General features: G+C 43.6%; 1 protein-coding gene across 3 annotated transcripts in view; it reads right to left on the minus strand.

Moving 5' to 3' along the window:
- The window catches only part of fbxl4 (F-box and leucine-rich repeat protein 4), a 191007-nt gene extending 181450 nt beyond the window's left edge, over positions 1 to 9557 (minus strand). For all 3 annotated transcript variants that reach the window (XR_015079569.1, XM_085997433.1, XM_085997431.1), the window contains exon 1: positions 9483 to 9557. The gene's annotated coding sequence lies outside the window, so the exon portion shown is untranslated. The remainder of the gene's footprint in view (positions 1 to 9482) is intronic.
- Between the last annotated feature and the right edge of the window lie 15745 nt (positions 9558 to 25302).

Genomic DNA, 25302 nt, shown 5'->3' on the forward strand with positions numbered 1-25302 from the left:
TACAAAGAAGTAATACTGAACAAGAAGATAGTCACAGTTTGTTCATTGAACCCCGGCGTTCCTTCCGAGTGACTGTGGCGCGGTCTCTACCTCTTACTGTGTTCTGTTGACTGAAGATTCTCATCCTCTGGTTTTGCACTGCTTTCAGTGTTCAATAGCTGTTCCTTTATACCTTTTTTCCCCTTCAAAATACATAGCAACTTGCAGCTGCTTGGGCTATCTAACCATTCTCATCTTCACAAGTACGGTCTATGATTCCCTCCCCTTTTCTGCTGTGAGCTTTGAGTATGAGAACTCTTACATCTTTTGCCTTTCCCATAGCCCATTATCTAGACTGGTCTGAAACTTCAGCAATAAGGGATGTTAGGTATTGAAAACCCTCTATCTAACTTTGAGACTTAATTCATGTTTTGTCCTTCACTGGCTTCTTGCTTTTAATATAACAGAAAATCTACACTCCCTCAGCACTATTCTTGCAGTTAACATAATGTTGGCTTAATTTTACCATCATGCTTTGGTCTCAGCCATTTGCCATTTTATACACGCCTTTTAGGTTTTTAACATACAATTTCACATATTATAGTTATATAAAAATCGTTATAGAATCTTAATAATGTTTACTAAATCCTACAGGTACAATCTATCCAAAAAGGACACCCAGGTCCCTTTGTACATCAGCATTTCCCAATCTATCACCATTTAAATAATACTCTACCTTTCTGTTTTTCCTACTGAAGTGGATAACTTCACATTTATCCACGTTATAGAGCATCTGCCATGTATTTGCCCACTCACTCAACTTGTCTAAATCGCCTTGAAGCCTCTTTGCATCCTCCTCACAACTCACAATCCCACCTAGTTTCGTGTCATCAGCAAACTTGGAAATATTACATTTGGTTCCCTCATCCAAATCATTGATATATATTGTGAATAGCTGGGGCCCAAGCACCCCACTAGTGGTACCCCACTAGTCACCGACTGCCACCCCGAAAAAAAAACTAATTTATTCCTACTCTCTGTTTCCTGTCTGTTAACCAATTTTCAATCCATGCCAGTATATTACTCCCAATCCCATATGCTTTAATTTTGCAAACTAAACTCTTATGTGGGACTTTATCAAAGGCGCTCTGAAAATCCAAATACACCACATCCACTGGTTCTCCCTTATCTATTCTACCAGTTATATCCTCAAAAACTCCAGTAAGTTTGTCAAACATGATTTCCCTTTCATAAATCCATGCTGACTTTGTCTAATCCCGTTGATTTTTGCTAAGTGTCCTGTTTTCAAATCCTTTATAATAGACTCTAGCATTTTCCCTACTACTGATGTTAGGTTAACCGGTCTGTAGTTCCCTGTTTTCTCTCTCACTCCTTTTTTAAATAGTGTGGTTAGCCTGATCCTGCTCCTATTTCGTGTGTCTAATTCTGTTAGATTCAGGAGATGGTTCTGTGATAGTAGATTGGCGGTTAGGATCAGATCAGCCATGATCTTATTAAATGGCGGAGCAGGCTCGAGGGGCCGATTGGCCTACTCCTGCTCCTATTTCTTATGTTCTTATGTACATCTGCCAACCTCCAATCTGCAGGAACTGTTCCATAATCTATAGAATTTTGGAAGATGACAACCAATGCATCCACTATTTCCATGGCTATCTCTTTTAGTACTCTGGGATGCAGATTATCAGGCCCTGGGGATTTATCAGCTTTCAGCCCTATTAATTTCTCCAGCACTATTTTTTACTAATACTAATTTCCTTTAATTCCTCCTTCTCACTAGACCCTTGGTTCCCTAGCATTTCTGGGAAGTTATTTGTGTCCTCTTCTGAGAAGACAGAACCAAAGTATTTGTTTAATTGCTCTGCCATTTCCTTGTTCCCCATTATAAATTCTCCTGTTTCTAACTGTAAGGGACCTGCATTTGTCTTCACTAATCTTTTTCTTTTTACATACTTGTAGAAGCTTTTACAATCCGCTTTTATGTTCCTTGCAAGTTTACTCTCATACTCTATTTTTCCCCTCTTAATCAATCTCTTGGTCCTTTTTTGCTGAACTCTAAGCTACTCCCAATCCTCAGGCTTGCTACTTTTTCTGGCAACTTTATATGACCCCTCTTTGGATCTAATACTAACCTTAATTTCTTTTGTTAGCCATGGTTGGGCCACTTTTCCTTTTGTGTTTTTGTGCCAGAAAGGAGTGTATTTGTTCCTTAAATGTTAGCCATTGCGTATCCACCATCATGCCTTTTAATGAAGCTCCCCAAGCTATCATAGCAAACACACTCCTCATACCATTGTAGTTTTAATTGTTTAGATTTAGGACCCTAGTTTCAGATTGGATTTCTTCACTTTCCATTTTAATGAAGAATTCTATCATGTTATGGTCACTCTTCCCTAAAGGACCCTGCACAACAAGATTATTAATTAACCCCTTCTTGTTGCACAATACCCAATCTAAGATAGCCTGTTCCCTAGTTGGCTCCTCAACATACTGGTCTAAGAAACCATCTCGAACACACTCCAGGAACTCATCCTCCACAGTATTATTGCTAATTTGGTTTGGCCAGTCTATATGTAGATTAAAGTCACCCATGATTACTGTAGTACCCTTGTTACATGCATCACTAATTTCCTGTTGGATGCCATCCCCTACATTGCCACTATTGTTTGGAGGCCTATAGACAACTCCCACCAATGTTTTCTGCCCCTTGGTGCTTCTTAGCTCCACCCAGACTGATTCTACATCTTGATTTTCTGAACCAATATCCTTTTTCATTATTGCTCTGATTTCATCCTTTACTAACAAGGCCACCCCAACTCCTTTTCCTTTTCACCTGTCCTTCCTAAATATTGAATATCCTTGGATATTTAGCTCCCAGCCTTGGTCACCCTGCCGCCATGTCTCCGTAATCACAATTATATCGTATCCGTTTACATCTATTTGTGCTGTTAATTTGTCTATCTTGTTACAAATGCTTCATGAATTCAGATACAGTGCCTTTAGATTTGTCTTTAACATTTTTAGACATCTTACCATTTTTGTACTATGGCCCTATTTGTCTTATTACCATTTTTTCTTACCCGGACAAATAGTGGTTTGGATAGGCTAGACAGAGAAAGGCTGTTGCCACTAGATGATGGTACAAGGACTAGGGGACACAGATTTAAGGTTTTGGGCAAGTGATACAGGAGGGATGTGAGGAAAAACTTTTTTACACAGCGAATGGTGATGACCTGGAATTCGCTGCCGACGGAAGTGGTGGAAGCGGAGACACTCAATGTTTTCAAGGGGAGACTGGATAGGCACTTGAGGGAAATACACTTGCAGGGCTACGGGGATAGAGCGGGGGAAAGGGACTGACTGGATTGCTCTACAGAGAGCCCGCACAGATTCAATGGGCCGAATGGCCTCCTTCTGTGCCATTATGACTCTATGTTTGAAACAGAAACTTCCTGTCCAGAGTTATAATGGCATAGTTTGAGATACGTCACTACTGATGAGCATCAAATCTTAGAAAAACAGGTGGTCTTTGTCCATTCCAAGTTAAATAAAAATAGCAATTCACCTTCACTGTACATAAGAACATAAGATATAGGAGTAGGAGTAGGTCATTTCGCCCCTCGAGCCTGCTCCGCCATTCAATAAGATCATGGCTGATCTAATCTTGGCCTCAACTCCACTTCACTGCCCGCTCCCCATAACCCTTGACTCCCTTATCTTTCAAAAATCTGTCTATCTCCACCTTAAATATATTCAATGACCCAGCCCCCACAGCTCTCTGGGGAAGAGAATTCCAAAGATTCACAACCCTCTGAGAGAAGAAATTCCTCCTCATTTCCGATTTAAAAGGCTGCCCCCTTATTCTGAAATTATGCCCCTAGTTCTAGATTCCCCCACGAGGGAAAACATCCTCTCTGCAACTACCCTGTCAAGCCCCTTCAGAATCTTATATGTTTCAATAAGATCCCCTCTCATTCTTCTAAACTCCAATGAGTATAGGCCCAACCTGCTCAACCTTTCTTCATAAGACAACCCCTTCATCTCTGGAATCAACCTCGTGAACCTTCTCTGAACTGCCTCCAGTGCAAGTATAACCTTCCTTAAATAAGGAGACCAAAACTGTACGCATTACTCCAGGTGTGGTCTCACCAATGCCCTGTACAGTTGTAACAGGACTTCTCTACTTTTATATTCCTATCCATTTGCAATAAAGGCCAACACTCCATTTGCCTTCCTAATTACTTGCTGTATCTGCATGCTAACTTTTTGTGATTCATGTATAAGGACCCCCAGATCCCTTTGTACCTCAGCATTTTGCAATCTCTCCCTGTTTAATTTGCTTTTTTATTTTCCTATCAAAGTGGATAACCTCACATTTTCCCACATTAAACTCCATCTGCCAGATTTTTGCCTATTTATATCCTTTTAGAGATTCTTTGCATCTTCCACACAATTTGCTTTCCCACCTATCTTTGTATCATCATCAAATTTGGCTACATTATACTCAGTCCCTTCATCCAAGTTATTAATATAGATTGTAAATAGTTGAGGCCCCAGCACTGATCCCTGTGGCACCCCACTAATTACAGTTTGCCAACCTGAAAATGTCCCATTTATGCCAACTCTGTTTTCTGTTAGTTAGCCAATCCTCTGTCCATGCTAATATATTACCCCCAACCCCGTGAGCTCTTCACAGAAATCACAGAAACGCCACAGTGCAGATAGAGGCCATTTCGGCCCATCGAGCCTGCATCGACACATATCCCACCCGATCCCCGTAACCCCTACACCAACACATATCCCACCCTATCCCCGTAACCCCACGTATTTAATCCCCCTAACACTAAGGGTCAATTTATCATAGCCAATCAACCTAACCCGCACATCTTTGGACTGTGGGAGGAAACCGGAGCACCCGGAGAAAACCCACGCAAACACGGGGAGAATGTGCAAACTCCACACAGACAGTCGCCCGAGGCCGGATTCGAACCCGGGTCTCTGGCGCTGTGAGACAACAGTGCTAACCACTATATCTTGTGTAGTAACCTTTTATGTGGCACCTTATCGAATGCCTTCTGGAAATCCAAATACACCACATCCACTGGTTCACCTTTATCCACCCTGCTCGTTACATCCTCAAAGAACTCCAGCAAATTTGTCAAACATGATTTCCCTTTCATAAAACCATGCTGACTCTGTTTGACTATATTATGGTTTTCTAAATGTCCTGCTACCACTTCCTTAATGATGGACTCCAGCATTTTCCCAATGACAGATGTTAGGCTAACTGGTCTATAGTTGCCTGCTTTCTGTCTCCCTCCTTTCTTAAATAGGAGAGTTACATTTGCAGTTTTCGTGTCTGCTTGGACCTCTCCAGAATCCAGGGAATTTTGGTAGATTACAACCAATGCATCCACTATCTCTGCAGCCACCTCTTTTAAGATTCTAGGATGCTGACCATCGGATCCAGGGGACTTGTCCACCTTTAATCCCATTAGTTTGCCTAGTACTTTCTCTCTAGTGATAGAGATTTTTTTTAATCCCCCCCCCACCCACCCAATAGCCCTTTGATTATCCATTATTGGGATGCTTTTAGTGTCATCTACCATGAAGACCGATACAAAATATTTGTTCAAAGTCTCTGCCATTTCCCTGTTTCCCATTATTAAATCCACAGACTCATCCTCTAGGGGACCAACGTTTACTTTAGCTACTCTCTTCCTTTTTATATACCTGTAGAAGCTCTTACTGTCTGTTTTTATATTTCTTGCTAGCTTACTCCCATAAACTATCTTCTCTCTCTTAATCATTCTTTTAGTCATCCTTTGCTGCTTTTTATAAATTTCCCAATCCTCTGGCCTTTCACTATTCTTCGCAACATTGTATGCTTTTGTTTTCAATTTGATACCATCCTTTACTTCATTAGTTAGCCACAGATGGTTCATCCTTCTCTTAGAGTCTTTCTTTCTCACTGGAATATATCTTTGTTGAGAGTTATGAAATATCTCCTTAAATTTTTGCCACTGCTTTTCTACTCTATAATATACTTTCCCAGTCCACTTTAACCAAGTCTGCCTTCATACGTTTGTAATTACCTTTGTTTAAGTTCAGGACACTAGTTTGAGACCTAGCTTTCTCACCCTCATACAGAATTTGAAATTCTACCATGCTATGATCACTCTTCCCAAGAGGATCCTTCATTTCGAGATCATTAATTAATCCAGCCTCGTTACACATTACCAGATCTAAAATAGTCTTCTCCCTGGTTGGTTCCACAACATATTGTTCCACGAAACCATCCTGTATACACTTTAAGAACTCTTCCTCAAGTCTACCTTTGTCCAATCAATATGTAGATTAAAATCTCCCATGATTATAGCCGTACCTTTCTTACAAGCCTCTATTATTTCTTGATTTATACTCTGCCCTATAGTGTGGCTACTGTTTGGGGGCCTGTAGACCACTCCCACCAGTGACTTCTTACCCTTATTATTTCTTATCTCCACCCAAACTGATTCTACGTCTTGATCTTCTAGGCCAATATCATTTCTCATTACTGCACTGATCTCATCCCTTATTAACAGAGCTACACCACCACTGTAAGTGACCTCTTAGCTCACCCATGACTACAATGAAGGTTGAACTCTCCTTTAACATTTCAACACACAGCCTGTCATGACTATCAAAAGAAGCAGTGTCTCTGAAATACAGAAAGGTCTGTGGGAAAACTTTACTGTGTAAAAAGCCAGTGAATAAAACCAGTCTCCTCTGGAGGAAATCACAATGAACTTTTAGGGTTTTCAACTTTTCTGCCCATAGCTACTCCTACACCGCCTTAGCCCTTGCATTCCTTAGACTTGCTTCTGACAGCAGCTCTTTTCATAATCTTTATGGGAAAATGTTATTCTGAGAAAGGTATGACATTTTAGAGAGATTTATATAACGCTATTAAATAAACTGGATATTCAGTTTGATATAAAAAAAGTTCAAACCCTGGTTTAGTTCTGTTTAATTGTGATGGGGTCTGTTTTAAAGACAGTGCTCTATAATGGAGCAATATTGAGACAGCTCTTGTCAGAATACTGCAGCACTTCCTCAAGAATACTAGAAAGTATCTTTTTGTTTCTTAATTACTCCAAATTCAAGCATGAAACTTAAAATAGTATGTTTGAAGAGGAGCATAATCAAGTTCGGTATTGCATAAATCTGTTAGCAATTTACTGAATCAAGCATTCTGTACTATCGCCTTGGTATTTGCATCCCCAGTCCATTCATTAATTCAAATACCTCACACACTTCAGTAAAATTACTTGCCTTGCAAATTAGTCCCAGTGGGTTATGATTTGACCAATATTGTGCCCTATACTATTTACAAGGTCAGTGGTCGGAAGATTATCATGAAAGGACCTGATAAGTCCCTCTTCTCATGAATCTCCTTAGACATACATTGTTATATAACTGCTGATTAATTAGTATGTAAATTACACAGATGTTTATGCTTACTGGGCAATTTTTAAATTTTAAGAATATAATTGTGTCTTTTGTTTTTTTAAAATTTATTATGTTATCACTGAAAAGTGAATATTGTTTGCCTTTTTAAATGGGAAGTATAGTTACTTCCCATTTTTATTGCCGCTATTACAATTTTTATGTAAATCTTGCAGATAAATGAGCACCAGGTAGGCAGGAAAAAAAAAACATTCACCGCAGTCCTGGAAAAGTTCCACCTAAACACACACACGCTGCTCAAAAATAGCCCCAGAAGTCACACAGTCAGCTTTACGAGGCACTCTTGCTGGTTTCAAGCACTCTTCACACAGTTTTTATGGGTGAACCTTGGACTATCGCGTAATGTCAGATAATCACGCAAGGGTTTTTGAGCCCTGACTTACATAAAAGTGGAAGGTCCAAATTTCAAGTTGGAACGTTGGGTGCAAAGCACATCTGGCTCTTAAGGTCTCATGCCTGATTTTTCAATGGCTGATGGTCACCTGGGGTCTTAGAAAATGAGAGCCACAACGTGTCGAACTCCTGCATGCCTGACAACTGGTAGTTTTCTTCAGTGACATTGATTCATTGTTCCCATTCATATTGGCCCGTAATTTCTGATCGGAGGCTTCCTGCGTGCGGATGCCTCCCATCGGAAAAAAATCTATGCCCTTACCTGAGGGCTCCCGAGGTCCCAACACATTCTGCTCCTGGGCCTCTCCAGAGTTGAAATGTGCAGGGCCCACGTATCCCAGGGGCGCAGGCAGTTTGCAAGTGTCCCTGGGATCACGTGGGCCAGGCCAGCCAATAGGAGAAGGGAATCCCACTTCGTACTTTTGACAGATGGGCCTGTCAAATATATGAATGGAGATCACCACAAAAACACATCAAAACATAAATTATTTAAAAAACCATCACATTTTAAAAATGAGTTAAAATTACATTAAATTAAATATTTTAAACAAAATTTTACAGGGCTAAAAATAAACGTACCTTTTTTAAAAGTATTTTTTAATTATAAATGAATGAAAATTTTTTTTTTTTAAACTTTTTTTAAACTCTTATGCTGGTAAAAGCAGGCCACCAGGCGTCAGGTTTTTAAGTGATTTCAGCGGGCGGAGGTTCTGCAGAAAGCGGAACGCTCCACCCGCAGAGGCCCTTCTCCAGGGCAGGCATCCGATCTGTCAAGAGCATTCTTGACAGATCAGAAATGCCGGTTTTCAGCGCATGCGCTTCGCATGCCTGAAACTGGCATTTCCGATGTCCCTACGGGTGTGTACACAGCCTGTACACACCCATAGGGATCGGAATATATGGCCCATTATCACTGCAGTGACACATAAGGGGAAGTCCTACACAAAATCATTGCTCTCAGGCTATCTCTAAACAGCAGTTCTAAAGAAAGACATCATACATATAGCACACATGTATCAGAAACATCTCAAAATATGTCACATTCAGTAAGTTATTTGAAAGTTGAACTAAATGTTCCTGCTAAGCTGCGCGGCCGCATAGCAGTCTGGAGGACCCAAGCAGACCGCTCACCGGCTTTACAATGGAAATAACCGCGCATACGTGAAAAATTGAATGGGCTGCGCAGCCAGTTAAAGGGCCCGCGCAAATAAATTACAGGGAACATTGGTTGTAATGGCTTTTGCCATGTCGGTAAACACAGCAGCAATTTTGGGCAGAGCAAAATACTACAAACAGCAATGAGATGAATGACAAGTTACTCTCTTTTTAGTGATACTGGCTGAGAGAGAAACATTGCGCAGGAGACATGAAAACCTTTCAAATAATGCTATTTGCTCTTTTAATATCCTCCTGGACCACACAAAATAGACCTCAGTTTAACATATTATTTCTAAGATAGCACTTCCAACAATGCAGCACTCCCATAGTATTGCATTGAAGTATCATCTTAGATTATGATCTCAACCTCCTAGCATAGCATGCAAACCCACAGCCTCCGCGACTTAGGCCACGATTTTACTTACTTTGGCGGGCGATGTCGGTGACGGGTCGCGCCCCGCTGCTGGCTCCATCCCGCTCTGTGAAATGACTTTCTGTTAATAAGGTTCGTTAAGTCTGCCCAGTGCATTTCCCGGGCCAATTAGAGGAAGCGGGTCTGGTGACGCATCATCAGCCAATTTCCTTAAAGGGACCATGTCCAAATCTATCTTGACAGTTGTGTTGTCAGTGTTCTACAGCATTGAGGTGCTGCAAACACTGACAATCACTGCACAGATGCACAGGGCTGCACCCAGGTTCTCCCATGACTCCTTCCATATGCTTATGGAGGGAGTCACGGCACGCAGGGCAGTCCTCTTCCCTTCAATTGGGCGGAAGACACCTCCCCAGGAGACCTAAACAGCCTAGTTGCACATTGCAGAGGAGGGCACAAGCAGGGAGGTGGTCAGGAGGATCTGGGTGCAGTGGCGCAAACATTTCAATGATCTCAGTAGATCACAAAACATTAGTACAAAGCCACACTCTACCTCATCCTGTTGTGCCTCTCATTTACATCCCCATCACTCTGCCTTCCCTACCCTACTCCTGCACATCCTCACTCACACCAACTTACCTTGCACCTCCACCCATCCCTCTCTATCTACATTATCACATTTCCATCTCACTAGCCACCCCTCACACTCATAGAAACATAGAAAAATCAGAGCAGGAGTAGGCCCTTTGGCCCTTGGCCTTTCAAGCCTGCTCCGCCATTCAATATGATCATAGCTGATCCTCTATCTCAATACCATATTCCCGCTCTCTCCCCATACCTCTTGATGCCTTTTGTGTCTAGAAATCTATCTATGCCTTTTTAAATATATTCAGTGACTTGGCCTCCACAGCCTTCTGTGGTAGAGAATTCCACAGGTTCACCACCCTCTGAGGGAAGAACATTTTCCTCATCTCAGTCCTAAATATCCTACCCCATATCCTGAGACTGTGACCCACTCGTTCTAGAACCCCCAGCCAGGGGAAACATCCTCCCTGCATCCAGTCTGTCTAGCCCTGTCAGAATTTGATATGTTTCAATGAAATCCCCTCGCATTCTTCTAAACTCTAGTGAATACAGGCCTAGTCGACCCAATCTCTCCTTATACAACAGTCCTGCCATCCCAGGAATCAGTCTGGTGAACCTGCGCTGCACTCCCTCTATGGCAAGTATATCCTTTCTTAGGTAAGGAGACTGTTATGTCCGTGTATCTTAATGTTGTGTCCTTCAATAATCAGACAACAGACTGCAGGGAACGATTCAACAGGTGTTTACTGAATGAGGGTTACTCTAGAACTAAATGTACAGATCACTACTCAGGGTTTATATACAGGTGTGGTCACTGCCGGTACTACAGTATACAGGAGCTGTAAAAGTAGTTCTCTCCCTTAAGGTATATATACATTACATATATTACAATTCCTCCCCTTTTAGATTAACAGTACCATAATGCTCATTTAACAATTAACATTTTTAATATACAATGTTATATGAAAATAGTCCATTCATATATTCAGTGTCTAGGGAGGCTTCCTGATTCTTTCTGGATAACGCCTTTCCCGAGTGTCTCACTCTTAGTGCGGAGGCGATTCTAGCACCCTGTCGTCAGTTGATTCACCAGCTTCCAATGCTATTGTTTCTGAGGTGGATGCGACCTGTACGTCGGGTTCCTCACCAGGTACGCATGGCCGAGACATGGGGTTGACTCGTTCCTGTGACTCTAGGATCTGGTCAGCATGGCGTCTCACAATGTTCTCCCCAACATCCACTGTGTACATTAGTGGCCCCTGCCGTGTGCATATCGTTCCTGGTTGCCATTTCTCTGTTCGGTAGTCACGGGCCAAGACTGGTTACCCTACATTGAAGCTCCTTGTTGGCTTCTCATTGATGTGCTGGAATTGCTTACTCTCAACATCTCTTCGTACATTTGGTCTGAGCAAATCCAGACGAGATCTCAACCTTCGGTTAAAGAACATCATGGCCGGGGCCTGGTTGGTGACTGCATGTGTCGCATTTCTGTAGGCTAACAGGAAATTGTCCACCTTATGCTGCAGTGGAATGTCGTCATCGCACATGGCCTTTACTGCTTTTTTAAAGGTTTGTACGAACCTCTCAGCCAATCCATTTGTGGCTGGATGATACGGGGCGGCTGTGTAATGCCTTACCCCATTCCTTTTCATAAATCTTCGAAACTCTTCGGACACAAACTGTGGTCCGTTATCAGAGCAAATCTGCTCTGGCGAACCGTTCCTGGCAAAAATGGTCCGTAGGACTGCAATAGTTTTCTCCGTGGTGGTGGAGGACATTTTGATCACCTCAGGCCATTTCGAGTGTGCATCCACGGCTATTAAAAACATTGAGTCCATGAATGGACCAGCAAAATCAATATGCACCCGTTGCCATGGAGATGAGGGCCACTCCCATGGGTGCAGAGGGGCATGTGGTGGTGCATTTTGGAACTTCTGGCATCCTGAGCAGCTCTTTGTCAGGTCCTCGATTTGCTGATCGATCCCCGGCCACCACACATAAGCCCTAGCAAGGCTTTTCATTTTCACCCCTCCCAGATGACCTTCGTGAAGCTCATTGAGCACTCTCTCCCTTAACTTGGGTGGAATTACCACTCGGGATCCACACATCAAGGTCCCCTGGCATACTGACAGCTGTTCTCTTCTGGATGGGAATGCTGGCAACAGTGAGTCGCCATGTGCTGGCCATCCCTTCACCGTCAAATCATATACCCGAGACAGTGTCGGGTCATTTCGGGTCTCCTTCTCTATACCAGCGTTAGTTACTGGCAAGCATTCAATTATAGTCGAATTAAATATTTCGACAGGATCCACTGCTGGTGCTTCCTCCGCAGTAGGCAGTGGCAGGCGTGATAGCCCATCAGCGTTTCCATGCCGTTTCGTGCCCTTATACTCGATTTCATATTGGTGCGCCCCTAGAAAAAGGGACCATCTTTGTAGCCGTCGCGCAGTCATCGCCGGAACGCCCTTCTTTGGATTAAAGATGGAGACAAGTGGTTGGTGGTCAGTCAGCAAGGTGAACTTCTGCCCGTGCAGATAGTGATTGAACTTTTTCACTCCCCACACTAGTCTGAGGGCCTCCCTGTCAATCTGGGCATAGTTACGCTCGGCTGAGGTTAGTGACCGAGACGCAAAGGCTACTGGCCTCTCTGAGCCGTCCGGGAATTTGTGCGACAGCACCGCTCCAATGCCATAGGGTGATGCATCACACGCCAACCGAATTGGTAGTGCTGGGTTGAAATGAGCCAACACCTCTTTTGATGTGATCAATGCTTTGCTCTTCTGGAAAGCTCGTTTACATTCGTCACTCCACTTCCATGGTACCCCCGTTTGCAGTAGGGTGTTCAGTGGGTGTAGTACGGTAGACAAATTCAGCAAGAACTTATGGTAGTAGTTTACTAGCCCGAGGAACGACCTCAGTTGTGACACGTTTTCCGGTGCTGGAGCCTTGACTACTGCCTCAATCTTTTCAGGGGACTAATATAACCCCTCTTTATCAATAACGTGGCCACAATACGAGATCTGCTTCTGGAAAAACTCGCATTTGTGGCAATTAGCTCGGAGCCCATATTCCTTCAATCTAGTGAGCACCTGCTCCAGGTTGGCGAGGTGATCACTGTCATTTTCGCCCGTGACCAGGATGTCGTCCAAATAACACTGGGTCCCTGGAATCCCTTGCAGGACTTGTTCCATTGCCCTTTGCCAAATAGCCGGAGCTGGTGCGACCCCAAACACCAGCTGGTTGTATTGGTAGAGATCTTTATGGGTGTTGATCGTGAGGTACTGTTTCGAGACTTCTTCTACCTCCATTTGCAGGTACGCCTGGGCCAGATCAATCTTAGTGAAGAGTTTCCCTCCAGATAGCGAGGCAAAAATATCTTCAATCCGCGGAAGCGGATATTGTACAGTGTGAAGGACTGGGTTCACTGTCACCTTAAAGTCCCCACAGATGCGAACCTTCTTTGGTTCCCCAGGCGTTTTACTCAATGACCTCTTCATTACAGGAACGATGGGTGTAGCCCACTCGCTCCAGCCCACTTTGGACAGTACTCCTGAACGTTCCAAACCTTCCAGCTCTGCTTCGATGGCTGGGTGGATCGCATAAGGTACCGGTCTGGCCTTAAAAAACTTTGGGCTTGCATTTTCCTCTATTTTGATTGTCGCTGTTATGCCTTTTAGTGTTCCGAGTCCCTGCTGGAACACTTCTTGTGCGTCAGTTAGCATTTTTGACAGTCGTCCAGGTGTGACGTCGTCATCCTTTTTGGCATCTACAGTCAGTGCTTGTATGGAATGCCAATCTAGCTGCATCTTCCAGATCCATTCATGTCCTAGTAGTGGTGGTCCTCCATCTGGCAATACATATAGGTCCATTTTTGGTGTTTCCTTGCCGTTATATATAACGTTCACCCTTATTTTTCCTTTGAGGTAGACTTTTTGCCCCATGTACGTCTTCAAGACAATCTTTGTATCTCTCAAGGGTATATGTGATAATAGCCGCTTGTAGTCCCTTTGGTTTATGATTGTTAGGGCTGATCCTGTGTCCAATTCCATTTTCACTTGGGCTCCTGCTATCTTGAGCGTGACCCAGGTAGTTTGGTGATCCTCCGTTTTGATCACATTATGTAGTTTCAGACAACCCAACTCCTTGCTTCCGGAGTCTGTATCACTCTTCTGTTCGTCTGAACTATTCTCCGTCACCTTATGTACCTTCTTGTACTTCTCCTGTGGAGATTTCTTGCTGCTGGTTTTCTTTCCCGACCTGCAGACTCGTGCTATGTGTCCTACTTTTCCACACTGTCTGCACACTTTGTCCTTGAACCAGCACTCATTATGGTCGTGTGCTGTTCTGCCGCAGCGATAGCACTTCACTGTTCCGTATGACATTTCATTTGTGCCATATTCTTGCAGTCTCCATTGTATCTCTGCAGTGCCCCGTGCTGTTGCTTCGTGTGATACTGCAATGCTGAAAGCCTTGTCCAGCGTAAGATCCTTTTCTGATAGAAGCCGTTTCTGGGTTCCTTCACTTTGAAGCCCACACACAAACTTATCCCTTAAAGTATCTGCTAGTCCCGTTCCAAACTGGCAGTGTTTCGATAGCTTGCGCAGTTCCGTTAAATACTCAGCATTACTTTCATCTTTATGCTGGTTCCTTTTGTGAAACTTAAATCTTTCTGCTATCAGCAGCGGTGTGGGGCTTAAGTGGTCCTGTAGGATTGACACTATGTTTTCAAAATCCTTTTCTACTGGCTTCTCTGGGGTTACTAGGTTTCGAAGTAAGCCATACGTTTTTGCACCCATTGAATTCAATACCAGCGCTTTCTTGTCATCTGGCACTTCATTCGCCTTGCAGTATACTTCTATGCGTTCGACATATGACGTCCAATCTTCGACTTCATTGTCGAACGTTGTGATACTGCCACTCTTCGGCATTTTTGGGTGTGGTTAGACTGACTTAAAATGGCGTCTTCCACGCTTTCCTTTCTTCCCCGCTGCGGCTTAAAATGGTGTCTCCCGCGCTGCTGCCAACGCCGCTCTCGGCGGTCCTCGTGGCAAATGGCGACGACCTGTGGGTTTCGTGCGCTGCTCCTGCGCTGCTGCCAATGCCGCTCTCTGCACTCCTCGTGGCAATGGCAGCGCCTCGTGTTTTCCTGCACACCTCTCTCCCCCATTGACGCTGCTCGGCCCTTGAACACCGGCTGCGCTCTGCTCTCTCTCCCCTCTCTCCCCCGTTGACGCCGCTCGGTCCTGAACACCGGCTGCGCCCTGTGCGCTCTGCCCTCTCTCTCTCCCCCATCGACGCTGCTCGGCCTTTTTCTGTGCCGCTCGGTCGGGCTCTAACCCGTCGCTGTCTGGGAAGGGTCTGCGCAATACCTGTTGCCAGCCCGTTTTGCTGGACCACCGTGACTGGAAAGCCAAGCCTGGCTCTCGACAGCCTCCCCTGCGATGCTCAAATCTCTGCTGGATGACTGGGCGGTTGCCCGTGGTCGACACCCGTGCTTCTGGACTCAACCTTGTTCCACTGTTCTCCAGGAGTGAATCCCTGGGAGGTGATGCAGAGTTGCAGGTAGGTTCAAATCTGCCTCGTCGCCAATGTTATGTCCGTGTATCTTAATGTTGTGTCCTTCAATAATCAGACAACAGACTGCAGGGAACGATTCAACAGGTGTTTACTGAATGAGGGTTACTCTAGAACTAACTGTACAGATCACTTCTCAGGGTTTATATACAGGTGTGGTCACTGCTGGTACTACAGTATGCAGGAGCTGTAAAAGTAGTTCTCTCCCTTAAGGTATATATACATTACATACATTACAGAGACCAAAACTGCACACAGTACTCCAGGTGTGGTCTCACCAAGGCCTTGTATATCTGTAGTAAGACATCCTTGCTCCTGTACTCAAATCCTCTTGAAATGAAGGCCAAAATACCATTTGCCTTCCTAACTGCTTGCTGCACCTTCATGTTTGCTTTCAGTGACTGGTGCACAAGGACACCCAGGTCCCTTTGTACATCAGCATTTCCCAATCTAACACCATTTAAATAATACTTTGCCTATCTGTTTTTCCTACCGAAGTGGCTAACTTCACATTTATCCACATTAAACTGCATCTGCCATGTATTTGCCCACTCACTCAACTTGTGTAAATCGCCTTGAAGCCTCTTTGCTAAAAAGCTGCACAAGAGGGGACAGAGAACCAGCAGGAGTTCGGCTCTGTGACACCCCCCAACCACATCTGGAGAAAATAAAAGGTGACATCACAGGGAAAAGAGTAAGTGATTGGTTGGTGAGTATTTTGCTCACTTCCCTTATCTTTTAAATCCCAGGAAATGTATTAGTAATTGTAAGGTTTCATTAGTACTAGTTTACTAGCAGTAATAAATCTTATTAGGTGTGGTAGGGTTTGTTAATTATTAATTAATAAAAATAAATAAATTAATACTCAATAAAAATGGCAGGGCAGGTGATGTGTTGCGACTGCAGTATGTGGGAGCTCCTGGACACCAGTGTGATCCAGGACGAACACGTCTGCGGTAAGTGTCTGCAGCTTGAGGAGATTCGGCTCAGAGTTGATGAGCTGGAGGCCGAGCTGCGGACTCCGCGATGCATCAGGGAGGGGGAATGTTACCTGGACACTTTATTCCAGGAGGCAGTCACACCCCATGGATAGGGTCTTCTGATTTGGTCAGTAGTCAGGGACAGGAGGATGTGACTGCGAGTGAGGCAGGTATGGGGACCAAGGAGGTGGAGGAGCCCCAGCCTTTGCAATTGTCCAATAGGTTTGAGGTTCTTGCGGCCTGTATGAATGAAAGCGGTGGCTGCAGGGTGGATGAGCAAACTGACCATGGCACCGAGGTACAGGAAGCCATTCAAGTGGAGGGAGTTAATAGGAATGTAGTGGTAATTGGGGATAGCATAGTCAGGGGGATAGATACAGTTCTCTGCGGCCAAGAGCGAGAGTCCAGACGGCTGTGTTGCCTGCCCGGTGCCAGGGTTTGGGACATCTGGTCTGGGCTGGAGAGGAACTTGCAGTGGGAGCGGGAGGAGCCAGTGGTCGTGGTCCATGTAGGTACCAACAACATAGGTAGAACTAGGAAAGAGGTTCTGCTGAGAGAGTATGAGCAGCTAGGGGCTAAATTAAAAAGCAGAACCTCAAGGGTAATAATGTCTGCATTATTACCTGAGCCATGAACAAATTGGCATAGGGTAAATAAAATTAGAGAGATGAATGCGTGGCTCAAAGACTGGTGTGGGGGAAATGGGTTTCAATTCCTGGGGCACTGGCACCAGTACTGGGGAAAGTGGGATCTGTATCGTTGGGATGGTCTTCACCTGAACTGTGCTGGAACCAGTGTTCTGACAAGTCATATAACTAGGGCGGTAGAGAGGGCTTTAAACTAAATATTGGGGGCATGGGATCAAATTTGGGAAGATGTGGTAATTCAAAGATTAGAGACAAGGCAATAGAGAAAGGTATTAATATGGGAAATGATAAACAGACTGTGACAGGAAGGGATAGAGAGTACAGATCTAAGAGTAAATCAACAGATAAGGCTAGAGGTTACAAAAATAATAAAAGGACAAAATTAAGCTCTGCATCTGAATGCACGTAGCATTCGAAACAAAATAGATGAACGGATAGCACAAATAGAAATAAATAAATATGACCTGATAGCCATTACAGAAACATGGCTGCAGGATGACATAGATTGGGACCTGAATATTGAAGGGTACATGACATTTAGGAAGGACAGGAAGGTGGGAAAAGGTGGAGGGGTGGCTTTGTTAATTAATGATGGTATTAGCACAATAGAGAGGGATGACCTAAGTTCAGGAAACCAGGATGTAGAAGCGGTTTGGGTAGAGATGAAAAATAATAAAGGCAAGAAGTCACTTGTGAGAGTGGTGTACAGGCCCCCTAACAATAACCACATGGTAGGATGGCGTATAAAGGAAGAAATAATGGGAGTTTGTCAGAAGGGTACGGCAATAATCATGGGGGATTTTAATCTGCATATAGACTGGGAAAATCAGATGGGAAAGGTAGCATAGATGAGGAGTTCATGGAATGTTTTCGGGATAGTTTCTTACAACAGTACGTTCTGGAGCCAACCAGAGAGCAGGCTATACTAGACCTGGTATTGTACAACGAGATAGGATTAATTAATGACCTCATAGTGAAGGCACCCCTAGGTAGCAGCGATCATAATATGATCGCATTTTACATTCAGTTTGAGAGAGAGAAGAGTGGGTCCAAGACTAGTATTTTAAACATAAATAAGGGCAATTATGAGGGCATGAAAGCAAAGCTAACTAAAGTGAACTGGCAAATTAAGTTAAGGAATAGGTCAATAGAGTTGCAGTGGCAGACATTTAAGGGGATATTTCAAAATACACAGAATATATACATTCCAACAAGAAAGAAAAATTCAAAGGGGAGCACCCACCATCCGTGGTTAACTAAAAAAGTTAAAGGTAGTATTAAACTTAAAGAAAAAGCATATAATTGCGCAAAGATGGGTGGCAGGTCAGAAGATTGGACAGAATATAAAAAACAGCAAAGAATGACTAAAAGATTAATAAGGAGAGAAAAATTAGAGTATGAGAGAAAGCTAGCTAGAAATATAAAAACAGATAGTAAGAGTTTCTATAGATATTTTAAAAAGAAAAAGTTAACAAAGTGAGCATTGGTCCTATAAACAGTGAGTCTGGGGAATTAATAATGGAAAATAAGGAGATGGCAGTTGAATTGAACAGGTATTTTGCATCGGTCTTCACTATAGAGGATACAAGTAACATCCCAGAAATGGCTGTAAATCAGGAAATGGAAGGGAGGGAGGAACCCAAGAAAATTACAATCACCAGGGAAGTGGTACTGAGCAAATTGTTGGAGCTGCAGGTTGACAAGTCCTCGGGTCCTGATGGACTTCATCCTAGGGTCTTAAAAGAAGTGGCTAGTGAGATAGTTGATGCGTTGGTTTTAATTTTCCAAAATTCCCTAGATTCGGGGAAGGTTCCATTAGATTGGAAAATAGCGAATGTAACTCATTTATTCAAAAAGGGAGGGAGACAGAAAGCAGGAAACTACAGGCCAGTTAGCTTAACATCTGTCATAGGGAAGATGTTAGAAGCTATTATTAAAGATGTTATAGCAGGGCATTTAGAAAAGTTCAAAGTAATCAGGCAGAGTCAACATGGTTTTGTGCAAGTGAAATCATGTTTAACCAATTTATTGGAGTTCTTTGAGGAAGTAACATGTGCTGTGGATAAAGGGGAACCGGTGGATGTACTGTACTTAGATTTCCAGAAGGCATTTGATAAGGTTCCACATCAAAGGTTATTGCGGAAAATAAAAGCTCATGGTGTAGGGGGTAACATATTGGCATGGATAGAAGATTGGCTAGCTAACAGGAAACAGAGAGTAGGCATAAATGGGTCATTTTCTGATTGGCAAGATGTAATGAGTGGTGTGCCACAGGGATCAGTGCTGGGGCCTCAACTTTTTACAATTTATATAAATGACTTGGATGAAGGGACCAAAGGTATGGTTGCTAAATTTGCTGATGACACAAAGATAGGTAGGAAATTAAATTGTGAAGAGGACATAAGGAGGCTGCAAAGGGATATAGATAAGTTAAGTGGGTGAGCAAAGATCTGACAAATGGAGTATAATGTGGGAAAATGTGAAGTTGTCCATTTTGGCAGGAAGAATTTAAAAAAAGCATATTATCTAAATGGTGAGAGATTGCAGAGCTCTGAGATGCAGAGGGGTCTGGGTGTCCTAGTGCATGAATCACAAAAGGTTACTATGCAGGTACAGCAAGTAATTAGGAAAGTTATTCGAATGTTATTGTTTATTGTGAGGGGAATTGAATACAAAAGTAGAGAGGTTCTGCTTCAGTTATACAGGGCATTGGTGAGACCACATCTGGAGTACTGTGTACAGTATTGGTCTCCTTATTTAAGGAAGGATGTAAATGCATTGGAAGCAGTTCAGAGAAGGTTTACTAGACTAATACCTGGAATGGGCGGGTTGTCTTATGAGGAAAGGTTGGACAGGCTAGGCTTGTATCTGCTGGAGTTTAGAAGAATAAGAGGTGACTTGATTGAAACATATAAGATCCTGAGGGGCCTGGACAGGGTGGATGTGGAGAGGATGTTTCCTCTTGTGGGAGAATCTAGAACTAGGGGTCACTGTTTAAAAAAAGGGGGTCACCCATTTAAGACAGAGATGAAGAGAATTTTTTTCTCTCAGAGGGTCGTGAGTCTTTGGAACTCTCTTCCTCAGAGGGCGGTAGAAGCAGAGTCTTTGAATATTTTTAAGCCAGAGCTAGATAGATTCCTGGTAAGCAAGGGGTGAAAAGTTATCAGGGGTAGGCGGGAATGTGGAGTAATCAGATCAGGCATGATCTTATTGAATGGCGGAGCAGGCTCGAAGGGCTGAGTGGCCTACTCCCGTTCCTAATTCGTATGTTCGTATGCATCCTCCTCACAACTCACAATCCCACCTAGTTTCGTGTCATCAGCAAACTTGGAAATATTACATTTGGTTCCCTCATCCAAGCACTGATCCCTGCGGTACCCCACTAGTCACTGCCTGCGACCCTGAAAAAGACCCATTTATTCCTACTCTCTGTTTCCTGTCTGTTAACCAATTTCAATCCATGCCAGTATATTACCCCCAATCCCATATGCTTTCATTTTGCACACTAACCTCTTATGCGGGACTTTATCAAAGGCCTTCTGAAAATCCAAATACACCACATCTACTGGTTCTCCCTTATCTATTCTAGCAGTTACATCCTCAAAAAACTCCAGTAGATTTGTCAAACATGATTTCCCTTTCATAAATCCATGCTGACTTTGTCTAATCCCATTGATATTTTCTAAGTGTCCTGTTATCACATCCTTTATAATAGACTCTAGCATTTTCCCTACTACTGATGTTAGGCTAACCGGTCTGTAGTTCCCTGTTTGCTCTCTCCCTCCTTTTTTAAATAGTGTGGTTACATTTGCCACTCTCCAATCTGCAGGAACTGTTCCATAATCTATAGAAATTTGGAAGATGACAACCAATGCATCCACTATTTCCATGGCTACCTATTTTGGTACTCTGGGATGCAGATTATCAGGCCCTGGGGATTTATCATCTTTCAGTCCCATTAATTTCTCCAGCACTATTTTTTTACTAATACTAATTTCCTTTAATTCCTCCTTCTCACTAGACCCTTGGTTCCCTAGCATTTCTGGGAAGTTATTTGTGTCCTCTTCCATGAAGACAGAACCAAAATATTTGTTTAATTGCTCTACCATTTCCTTGTTCCCCATTATAAATTCTCCCATTTCTGTCTGTAAGGGACCTACACTAATCTTCACTAATCTTGTTCTTTTTACATACTTGTAGAAGCTTTTACAATATGCTTTTATGTTCCTTGCAAGTTTACTCTCATACTCTATTTTTCTGCTCTTAATCAGTCCCTTGGTCCTTTTTTGCTGAACTCTAAACTGTTCCCAATCGTCAGGCTTGCTACTTTTTCTGGCAACTTTATATGACTCCTCTTTGGAGCTAATACTATCCTTAATTTCTTTTGTTAGCCATGGTTGGGCCGCTTTTCCTTTTGTGTTTTTGCGCTAGAAAGGAATGTATAACCGTTGCAATTCATCCATTCATTCCTTAAATGGTAGCCATTGCCTATCCACCGTCATGCCTTTTAATGAAGTGCCCCAATCTATCATAGCCAACTCACTCCTCATACTATTGTAGTTTTCTTTGTTTAGATTTAGGACCCTAGTTTTGCATCCTAGTGCAATCATGCCAACTAATAACACACATGGGTACGCACTTGGGTGTTTTATCCAATGTTCATGTGAAGTTTCTGTTAATGTGCTGTCAAATATTGAAACCTTTACTTTCAACACTTTGCGTTCTTGGACAGATTTGTGTGCATCTTTGGAAGTGGCTTAGTGAGTTGCAGTTAATGGTGAGACATAACTGTACCCCCCGCAATGGTGGTGAGTTTGAAAGGAATGCCTTGGACATTGTAGGGATGCTTTATGTTGTTGGTATGGGGTGGTGCCAACCTGGTGCATCATGTGGCAGCCAGGGTGTACAGCATCAAGTGAAGTAAATCTGGCCATGGTGAGGCCATCCCTGGCCTCTCGGGCAGCAATGTACTTGGGTGCTGATGTCCTCTGTCCTGTGCAGCATCAGGTGATTGCAGAGAATGTTGGTGTTGTTGTTGGTGTTGCTGGTGTACCTGTTTCTTCTGGTGTTGGGGCTGATCGTGGTCAGATTCTGAGGACCAAGGTGAAACAGTATAAACGGTACCCATGCTGATGGAATAGATGGCAGGTGAAGTTGGGATGACATAAGCAAGCTGTCAATGGTGAGAGGTTTTTGAATCAGGTGACACTGGATAGAGAGTTTGCTTCAAACACTTGCAGCCTACATAAAGCTCAATCTGTGTTCTAAATGAACTAAGCAACAGCTTCTGAGCTTGGAAAGTGAACAGCTGTGAGGTGGGAGCTTTTATAGCACTTTTTAAGCTGTCAAGTAATCAGCTCATTCATGCAGCAAGACCTGGACAACATTCAGACTTGGGCTGACAAGTGGCAAGTAACATTCGCACCACACAAGTGCCAGGCAATGACCATCTCCAACAAGCGAGACTCTAACCATCTCCCCTTGACATTCAATGGCATTACCATCACTGAACCCCCCACTATCAACATCCTGGGGGTTACCATTGATCAGAAACTGAACTGGACCAGCCATATAAATACTGTGGCTACAAGAGCAGGCCAGAGGCTGGGAATTCTGCGGCAAGTGTCTCACCTCCTGACTCCCCAAAGCCTTTCCACCATCTACAAGGCACAAGTCAGGAGTGTGATGGAATACTCTCCACTTGCCTGGATGAGTGCAGCTCCAACAACACTCAAGAAGCTCGACACCATTCAGGATAAAGCAGCCCGCTTGATTGGCACTCCATCCACCACCTCCAACATTCACTCCCTCCACCACCGGCGCACTGTGGCTGCAGTGTGTACCATCTACAAGATGCACTGCAGCAACTCACCAAAGCTCCTTCAACAGCACCTTCCAAACCCGCGACCTCTACCACTTAGAAGGACAAGGGCAGCAGATGCATGGGAACATCACCACCTACAAGTTCCCCTCCAAGCCACACACCATCCTGACTTGGACCTGTATCGCCGTTCCTTCACTGTCGCTGGGCCAAAATCCTGGAACTCCCTTCCTAACAGCACTGTGGGTGTACCTACACCATATGGACTGCAGCGGTTCAAGAAGGCGGCTCATCACCATCTTCTCAAGGGCAATTAGGGATGGGCACTAAATGCAGGCCTAGCCAGTGACGCCCACATCCCAACAATGAATAAAAAATTTTTTTTTAAATGACAATTCAACTTCCGCCTCAGCTTAACAAACGTGATCCCTGAGCAGCGTGGACCCTGTGGGCGAGCAGTTAAAGAGAAAAGGTAAGGTTAACTATTATTAATGATTTGTCAACAAGGCAATAATCAGCTTAATTGGGTACCCCACCCACTGTCAAAAAAAAACACTTTCCCACCTGACCCGCCACTGATCCTGCCCACTAACACCCCGAGAAATTATGGCCTTAGTATGCTATCAACGGAGCCAAGCTGACAGAGGCAAACAATAGGTGATTGAGAAACTCGAGGTATAAAACAAAATTTAAGATTGTGTGACAATTTGGCAGAATGTACTTGCCCAACAAAAATGCTTTGTTTCAGTTTTGGAGCTTAATATTGAAAATTTTACAACTTTGCAACCCTCCTTCCTCAATTCAACACTGAACAGAGATCTTGATAGGGAAAGCAAACCTGTTATACTTATGGGCACCGATATAGCTCCCACTAGCGCCTGGGGAAATCTCATTTCCCAAGTGCTGTGAAGGCAAAAAAAGGGCAGAGGCCTGTTATGTCAGGTCTCCATTGCCTTCATGTTACCCGGGGATTTCCTGAGTTTCCTCACTCATGTAGTCCTGGGCCAAGGCCTAGAACAAACATGGGTGGGCAGCCATGGTGATGAGGTGATAAGGATTGTTCACATTTCTAGTGACCCTCCAAGAAGCTAGTTGGAACTACTCAGATTAGAGGGACTGAGGGAGTAGGTGGCAAGGGAAAGACAGAGTGGCATCTTATTTTTCTGCAGACGCCCATGAGACCTTCACGCCTGGGGCTGTTGTGGCAGTCAGACCTCCCCAAGTCTAGTGGCCTGTCCAGAAGCTGCGGTCTGTTTCCATCCCCATTTCCCGGTTCAATGCTACGGCAGGGGAGTGGGCCTGCACTGGGAGTGTAATCAGACCATGCTAATGACCCAGTCTACCATATGTGAGCACTTTGAAACCTAGACAGTTTGGGTAAGTCTCAACTGTCCAGTGTCAAGGTGGGGCAGAGGGTGTGTGGAAGGGGCCATTGGAGTATTTCACTTTTGTTGTTTACTTGCTTTTATTGTAGTCTATTCTAGTTAGGCTTCTGTACCATTCATTTCAAACAGACCCACAATATAGTTGTTCATGTTTGGTTAACCTGACAAACCAAAGACAAGCATGCTTAGTGTTTTTTGTTTCATTCTGAATCCTTCGGGAGAAAACATTTATTCAGATTCTCCAGAATTGAAGGCTCTAGGGAAAATGCTGTGCTGGGATGGGGCACTTCAAGTCACGTACTGGAATTAATTTTGCAAATGGAAGTCAACATTTCAAACTGCCTGTCAACTTTCTAATGTGTAGAGCATGGAAAATATTTAACCCGAATACTCTTCAGCTGCAACTTAGACCAATGCTGTTTGAACTGTACGGAAGTTGCCTGACCTGCTGAGTTTTTCCAGCATTTTCTGTTGTTATTTATGAGATTTCAGCACAATTTGTTAATGCCATCTTGAAAATTCTTATATAAATATACCACGTACAACACTGCATGAATAAAATAATTTCCTAAGAATAAAAATATATCCTTACAAGTGTCTACGGTTCATACTACACTATTTAGATGACCTAGTCAGATGATTACTCACAATTGTGATATCAACTGATGTTTAAAGTGGTTAAGCATGACCTGCCTCTGAACTTAGTGGAAGTGTTTGTGTGGAGGAGTTCCCTTCCAAGTCACGCACCACCATGAACTCGATTGGCCACCTGTTTTACACCTGCCTGATTTTACTCTCCATCGAAATCAATGGTGTGTAAAATCAGGTGGGATATGAAACAGGCAGCCGATTGAACACATCCATTTCCTGATCATCAGGT

Source organism: Somniosus microcephalus, chromosome 9 (assembly GCF_052327205.1).
Source record: "Somniosus microcephalus isolate GS21.2 chromosome 9, FLI_Smic_1.0, whole genome shotgun sequence".
Taxonomy (NCBI): domain Eukaryota; kingdom Metazoa; phylum Chordata; class Chondrichthyes; order Squaliformes; family Somniosidae; genus Somniosus; species Somniosus microcephalus.